Raw genomic sequence first — 8,926 nt, 5'->3', positions numbered from 1 at the left:
GGTACTTTTCCTAATGGAAATGCAAAAAAATACGTACCGAACTGAGCCAAAATGGCTTTACATATGCAGCCACAACAAGTGTAATTCAATGGAATAAAACAGATAAATAAATGGACTTTTTCCACAAAGAGGTCTTTTAAAAACTTACAGTGAAGATAACTTTAAATTACACAGAGGGTCAAAGGGAAGTCAACAGGAGACATTGGTTCTGTATTTATGGGAAAATGTTTTTTGACAGCTTTGGGAATGTCAGACAGATAACTCTATGAAGAAGAAAATAATACAGTAACTGACCTTTTCCAGTTCTCAAAACATAAACAAATGTGTGATAACTCTTTAGAGAGCTTTAGAAAATCATAAATACTGAGAAGGATGAGCATGCAGGCATTTTGACACTTCCTGTAAATACAAGCCCATCTGAAGGCAAGAGAAATATCAGCCTGTGTGCAAATGTGTGTTTGTCTGCACTTTAGCAACTCACTGGTGACCGTTTACTGTCTAAAATATAGATATTTACCTCCAGAGTTGTCAGTGAGAGCACAGTGGAGACACAAACGGCTTAAAGCAGAGCGAGTGTTGGAATTGTTTTAGGCAGAAACATGATTTCAACTGATACCTGATGCTGGCACGGAACATAAAAATGTTGGCCAACAATCAGGATTCATAGTGTGTCGGTATAATCTCAGTGGGATTTTATCAGGAGCACAGTATACTGTGCAAGGCGAATCCATTTCTTTAGTGGCGGCGATGGCTGAAGCTTTCCTTTTGAGATTCAGGCCCCGTCGTCACATGATCGTATCACACGGTTTCTGCAGAGTTGTCAGCGGCGCGTTCGTGCTGCAAATCTGCCTCATCCCTGAGGTTTTTTTTTCTTTTTCCTCTTTTGGATTCAGAGCTGGTGACTGCAGTCTCCACCGGCGTTCACTCAGCACTTTATTAATTGAAGCAGTTTTTCAGGCTTGAGGCTGCCACCAGAAGATGGCAACGTGTGACCTTAATAGGACGCACACGGTCAGCGGAAAAACCACTCTGATAGGCAGCAGTAGGAACTGTCACAGCCATCATGTTTTTATGAATGTCTGAATATAAACGTAGTGCACCGTTAAAATTCAGTGGCGTAAACAGATCATTTGCTCGCTCATCATCCTCCTCTTCCTCACATATACTTCAGACACTGGTATAGAGAGATAAGGTTATTAGGGCCCAAGCACGACACATGCTCCTGGCACAAGGAACCTATTGTTCCTGTTGAGTTGATCATTTTTCTCCAACGTTGCACTCAATTTTGAGCGGGTTAACGTGAATAAAATCTCTTGAAATTTGGCACGGAGGTCAGGTCGGCAAAAAATGCGATAGTGGCATAGGGCCCTTACCCGTTTATAGCCCCAGGGCTCTATAGCGCCCCCCAGAAGTTGGGTTATGGTCAGACAAAAGTGGTCCGATCGGGACAAAATTTGGTGAGTGTGTTAGGCTTAGTCCAAATCAAAGTACGAGACAAAAGGTCCAAATTTTTTGTCGTTCCAGTTGTACCCTATCAGGGTACAAGTACTGTACCTTTAAAATTTGTACCTGCTTGTTTGTACCTTTTAAAGAGACATTTCTGCACCCCCTAGTGACAAAAATGTACCTGTACACACTGAGAATGGTACAGTCCTTGTACCCTGATAGGGTACAACTGGAGCGACAGCAAAAGGTACAGTCTCGTACTTTGATTTCTTAGTGTGTCAAGTGGTCAAAATTGCGTAAAATGCAACATTTTTCCTTTTTTTCTTTTGCGTCTAAGTCCCACAGAGTTGTTCCAATTTGAACCAAACTTGGTACAGTTGTTGCTCTCATGATTCCAAACAAATTCCTAACGTACTTTGATTAGCTCCGCCCACCCAGAAGTCGTCCATTTTGGAAAAACGAAAATGACTAGTCTTTGCATTTAAACGAACTCGTCCTAGCACGTTTGAGCTAGCCCCGCCAAACTAAGTACATATGTCCGAGACAAGTTAATGATTAAAAGTTGTTGAATAATTTATGCTACCTCAAGAGGCGTGGCCTCAGTGCTCCAACCAAATTGACCTAATTCAATGGGCCTTTTTCACAGCAACATCTGTTGTTTTTTTGGTGGCGACATGTCGGCCTCCTTTTCCTTTGTAGTTCTTAGTTGAATCCATTGTTTGTATGACTCACTATTTGATTTTTGTCTACTTTAATATGCCCAGTTAACGAGTTTGTAGGATAGACAGAGAAAAAAGTGAGTACACGTACGTTAAAACAGTTTTGTTGACGACTTGAGCTTCATCCAAATCGAACCCTGCCCTGCTTTATAGATATGGACTTATTGTCTCCAAACTAATCAATGAGCTCTCAGTCGTGAAGTCGTCAAAGGAGTAATCCACTCTTGGCTCTTCCTTTTGTTTTTTTTATGACCAGTGAAAATCAATCACAAACCAGATACCGCCGCAGTCTGTCTGTTAATGCTTGAGCGTGATAAGTAAGCGATGATACTTGTTGAGCTGAGTCTGCTGTTAAATTCATCTGTAACTGAGCAGCAGCCAACGTCGTGTTGTTTCCTCCTTTAATCCAGACAAACTGTTCTGAAGATGTGATGACTGTACAGAACATACTGTGTGTAGCTTTTCATCATAATAAACCACAGTTGGACCCAAAAAGAGCATGAAAACAAGTCTAGTAGATGCAGAGGAGCCAGGGTTTTATTCATTGAAGCTATATTGTAATTTGTCTAATGTCTTTTCCTCTCACTCTTACTCACTCTTTACAATCAATACTGTAAGGGGGAAGGATAGCAGAAAGGCTGGATGCAATCGATAAGTGTTTGCTATGCAGGGAGTTTTCTACAAATTGAAATTAATTTGTTTGTAAAAAAAATAAAAATAATTTGACCTTAAAAAACATGCCTCGCTGGTGCACACAGTAAATTTGGCAGTCGTTAGCTCCCGGTTTAACTTAAAAGAGACACAAAAATCACAGAGCAAATCTTCTGCCCAGTTGCTCTTTTTTAAAAAGTATTTATTTATTTATTTTTTATTGCTCTGCGCAAGAGCAACAAAGAAAGGAAGATTTATCCTCTCGCACAAACCACAAGACTGCATCAGCTCTCCAGCTGAATCAATTTATCTGCGGGCTCTGTGCCAAGTTTTCTTTTGGACCGGTGTGAGCTCTTGGCCATTGAGAAACGCTGCACTTTAATTATGAAATGTGCTCGTGCAGAAATGTGCCCATCGTCGGTTCATTAGTGAGGAGCAAAGTGATGCGAGGAGTAATTCTGGAGTTGTGCGGTGACAAATATACTAATTGCTGCAGACTGAAATATATGGGACACCTTTTCTCACTGGGGTTTTTCCTGTTTTACACAGAGACGCTAAACGAATACTTCATGGGCGATTAAACCTTTGAAAATGTCCTCACTTTCTGAAAAAGTCGTCACTTTCCCAAAAAAGTCCTCGCTTTCTGAAAATGTCCTAATTATCTGAAAATGTCCTCACTTTCTGAAAATGTCGTCACTTTCCCAAAAAAGTCCTCGCTTTCTGAAAATGTCCTAATTATCTGAAAATGTCCTAATTTTCTGAAAAAGTCCTCGCGTTCTGAAAAAGTCCTCACTTTCTGAAAATGTCCACGCTTTTTGAATTTGTCCTCGCTTTTTGAAAATGTTCTCAATTTCTGAAAATGTCTTCACTTTCTGAAAATGTCCTCACTTTTTGAAAATGTCCACGCTTTTTGAAAATGTCCTCACTTTCTGAAAATATCCTAATTTTCTGAAAAAGTCCTCGCTTTCTGAAAAAGGCTTCACTCTCTAAAAATGTCTTCACTTTCTGAAAATGTCCTCACTTTTTGAAAATGTCCATGCTTTTTGAAAATGTCCTCAATTTCTGAAATTTTTTTTCACTTTCTAAAAATGTCCTCACTTTCTGAAATGTCCTGTTCTGAATGCTCTGAATGTCCTTTAGGTTGTTGGTTTAGTGCTCTGTATATTAAATAGTTGTAACTCAAATGAGTTTATTTTTATTGTTGTCTCTTTTACAGCAATAACATGACCTTAGAGAACCTACTGCACTGATGCTGGAACCCAGAGACTGAGACGTTTTGTTCAGTAAGTTATTTGTATTATTATTGATAAATGAATGATGCAGGGCACACAGTCGTTGCTCTGCCGCTCCGGTAAATGAACTGTTTTCAAAGTTGCCCTCATGAATCAGCGTCAACATAAAGGCGTGACAAGGCTGCCACCTGGAGCTAACGTGTTATAAAATCATTATGCAAGACGAACGACGCCTCGCAAATAAATCTATATTCACAACTGAAGAAAATGTTGGTATATTTTATGTAACAAATACGTACAAGCTTATTACAAGACTGCAGTCGTATCTTAAGGACATTTGTCACAAGATGACACAAGAATTTTATGTTCAAGCAGAGAGATAGAAGTGATAAATAATTCAAAGATGTTTTGTTTGGTTGTGAATATAGTTTACATAATCGGCAGAGACAGATGTCAGGTTTTTTAAAGTAAATATGAAAAGTATAATAGAATTTAAAAACAATTGCACTGACAGTATCCATCCAGCCATTTCCCTTTGTCCTTTGTGGGTCATGAGGAAATTGGATATTTGTCACAGAACAACAGCCAGAGAGACACTCACTCTGAACATTTACAGATCAACCACAACTCATCAAACCCATTCAAGTCAATTAGACAGAAGGAACTCTTAGACACTGCAGTATAATCTTTCATTTAGAATGTGCAGCACCTACGGTCTTAACCTTAAATATGTTTTCCATCAACTGTTTATAGCTTCAGTTGAAGTTTATATGTACAGAACACCACTTAAGCACAAATATAGCTGCCAGTTCTGAGAAGAGGATAAAGTCAGTGGATTATGTATGTATATATATATATATATATACATGTGTATATATACGTATACTGTAAACCTGCTGAGAGTGTGCATTGTATCCAATGAAGGGTTTGTTTTGATCTGAGATGTTGATGCAACTGCGACATCTAGTGGCAATAAATATTGTGCACATTCACTCACACAATACAGACAGAGGTGGAAAGCGTATTGAAATATTCTCCTTAAGTAAAAGTACCACTGTTTTGAGACAATTTTACTTAAGTACAAGTAAAAGTACTGGTCTAAAAATTTAGTAAATTTGACTTTTTTTTAAATCAAGGTTGGGGTTCTTTCCTGTGTCGTGTAAAAAAGGACCAGGGGACACAAATCTCACATAATTTGTTTTAAATTAAAAGGCAAACCTTTACAAATTAAAGTGCTGACAAAATACTATATTGAATCACATAATGTATCAGTCACAATGGGTCAAAGGTCACAAATGCTGAAACTTTGTCACTCACTCAGGGACCTTAATTCACCTGACTTGTCATAAAAATGTTTTATTATGATTTTTTGTTATACATGTGTGATTTAAAACCTAAAAAAATACAGTCCTTCCACAAAAACATACTTTCCACCTCTGACTTACATTAATTCACTGTATCCCTAAACCTTCTCTGTAACCAGAGAAGGTTTAACTAACCCACAATTCAAACAGTTTCTCAGAAAGTAGGTTTTGTCTCAGTAGGACCAGATTTTGGTCTCCATGAGGACTCATGGAGAGAGAGGGAGAGAATTAATATGCTAGGAATTCATTTGAATAAATAGTTTGAAGCACATGTGGTGTTTGCTATTCTTAACTGCAGTTTATTTAACACGCAATATTTTTTATGGTATTGAAGTAGTTTGCATTTCATAGAATTGTGCATTCTTTGTTTTCCTTCAAATGTGAAAAATAATTATTAATATTAATATGATATTTAAAGGTGCATTATGTAATAAATCTAAAGCAACTGGCCATAAAATCCTCCTAATATGTCACAGAGACTCAGGAATAATGTTCATATAACAAACTGAACTCACCAACAACAACAGTACAGACAAAATATTTGCATTAAAACAAATCTTTTGCAGACTGCAAATCATGTTTATGTTTTGAAATCATGTTTTGGCATGTGGCGCCACCTACCACCGTCTACCAATCATTGCAGTCAGTAGAGTCTCAGCTGCCGAGCAACCACAGGTTGCCAGTTAGGTCAGAAAACGAAACCTAAAAGACCTCGGTATTTTGAATTTGAATGTAGTAACAGTTTTTGGACACATTCTTACATATGGCACCTTTAAGTTTCCTGAGCAATTTTGCAGAAATAACCCGGTGCACCATTAAAATATCAATGTTTATATCAAAATGTGACGTCAAAGTAGTCGGATTAATGCACTTATTATTCAATATGAGCACACAGTGTGACTCTACAGTACAGTTGTAGATGATGAGTCAAACTGGAGCCTTATAAACCTGTTCACGTTTAAAACATGCAGCCTAGAAGAGCATCAGGACGTTTGAAGCATTTAACAAGTTGTCCAGCAGCTCAATCTAAGTTCTTATGAAACCCCTTTTTTTAAAAATCTAACCCTATGAATAAGACACCAAGTACTTTTCCTGGCCTTGTTACAAACATTACAGTATAATTACTACTCTTCAAGCTCGGGTGTCTGTGCTTGAACTGTCAGAAGGTTGTCAGCGTCAGAGGGACGGGCTGTTGTTCGAAGTGCCGCGTGCACGCAGCCAAGGTAATTGTGTCTGACAGGCAACGATAATGATGAGACCAAGATCAGATTAACTGCAGATCCACAGCCAACAACCTCCCACTGTTTGCCTTCACATTTTCCTCCTGTCTTAATTGACCAGGTTGTATCTCCCCGGAGCCCCTTTGTTATTATTTATTAATAATTCATTGCTAAATAATTCGCACCCGTGGGCCCTCACTGTTAATTGAGCTGAGTGGGGTGGCAAACAGTGCTGGTGGGTATACATCTGTGTGTGTGTGTGTGTGAGAGACAAACAACAACCTGAGAAAACATGCATACTGTCTCCTTCCTGCTGCCCTGAATCAATAAATGTCATTCTAGTTAAAAGTAAAAAGTTAGTTCTTTGACTTAAAAACATGAACAGTCCAACTCACAACATGTATTATAAGTTTTATGTGCACTACCGTTCAAATGTTTGGGGTCACGTATACAATTTTTGTTGTGTTTTCCATTAAATGTCACACTTTTATTCATCAAAAGAGTTGCAAAATGAATAGAAAATAGAGTCAAGACATTGACAAGATTAGACATAATGTTTTCAGCTGTGCTAACATCATTACACAAGGGTTTTCTAATCATCCAATAGCAAAAAATAAGGGCATTTCTAAGTGACCCCAAACTTGCAGGGCTGCACGACACTCTCTGACCAATCAGTGGCCGGCAGTCTGTCGACTTCACACTTTAGTATCGGCTCAAAAAAGCAGAAGGTACCAGGTACTGGGCATTAATGACTTCTCTTAATTTTTTTCAGATCGAATTATCTGTCAATAAAGTCGAATTCGATTCGACGGAGGCGTGTCCACCCCCCGGGTACGCACTCGCCCGATGCCCCACTCGGAACCTCTAACCCCAGTATGGTGCGGTGACTGCAGCCCCCGGCCTTCCTCCACGCACCAACCAGGTACCCAACTGAAAAAACATTGCGATATGCAACGCTTCAACACAACGGCTTTTTTTTGTTAATGCCTGACCTGGTACTGTCCCTAATGGAAAAGCAGCCGAGTCGTGCTCGAACTGTATAATGGAAAAGCGATATTTTACTGTTCTCTTTCAACACACGTCAATCCTCAATATTAAGCATCTATCTATCTATCTATCTATCTATCTATCTATCTATCTATCTATCTATCTATCTATCTATCTATCTATCTATCTATCTATCTATCTATCTATCTATCTATCTATCTATCTATCTATCTATCTATCTATCTATCTATCTATCTATCTATCTCTATCTATCTATCTATCTATCTATCTATCTATCTATCTATCTATCTATCTATCTATCTATCTATAGTGCAGTAGTGTAGTAAAATAGTGTCGCAAAATACAAAGGCAATTTATTTATTTACCTATCTGACCTATTGTAATGTATTTATAGTTTATTTACACACTCATGCTGACTTACTGGTTTTGCCACAATCCTACATGCAGCAACACAACTGTCCAGCAGAGGTCACTATCAGATCATCAGCGTCTGAGTCTCCTGTGTTGTGTGGGGCTGCGTCATGTGTTTGCAGAGCTGCTGCTGCTGCTGCTGCTAATTTGAAATGACACGCTTTGTTCATGTTAAATTATTCATGCAACCTTTCATTAACACCGTAAACAAAAACAAACAGCACAGCATAGTCGCGCTGCGCCAAAGAGTGTTTTACTTAAGGAAAAGCTCGCTTTGCTGGTTATTCAACCTGCATTCTGTGTGTTATTCAGAGGTGGAATAAAATATTGTACTCAAGTAAAAGTGCCAATACTTTGATGAAATATTACTCAAGTAGAAGTAAAAGTAGTCATCTGAAACAGATAGGATTTATAAAGTAACTAAGTACAATACTAAGTAAAATACAAAATCCTGATTTTAAATTGTACTTAAAAAAAATACAAAATACATAAAAAAAAGTATTAAATACAGTAACTTGAGTAAATGTATTTCGTTACTTTCCAACTCTGGTGTTATTATTATTGAGAACCTTGCAAAGCCACTGTCCACGTGGTTATTATGCTCTTTGCTCACTCACTCACAAGTGATCGGAAATAATAAAATATGACACATACATCACACAGAAGCCAGTGTTTAAAGTTTGAAGAAGTTCAAAAACAAAGTTCCAGCGTCACTCGGTCCTGTCAGTGTGTCTATTCCTCTGATTCAATCACTATGTCGCTTGGGCACTGCTCATCCTCCGAGCTTTGGCTTGATGCTAAATCTCTTTTAAGCAGAGGAATATGTCAAGAATCAAATCAACTCTGAACCCTTCGTCTTCTAAAAGTTTAAGATT

The sequence above is a fragment of the Microchirus variegatus genome, assembly GCF_963457635.1.
Source record: "Microchirus variegatus genome assembly, chromosome: 23".
Lineage (NCBI taxonomy): Eukaryota > Metazoa > Chordata > Actinopteri > Pleuronectiformes > Soleidae > Microchirus > Microchirus variegatus.
The sequence above is the reverse complement of the archived record's forward strand: the minus strand, read 5'-3'. Positions refer to the sequence as shown.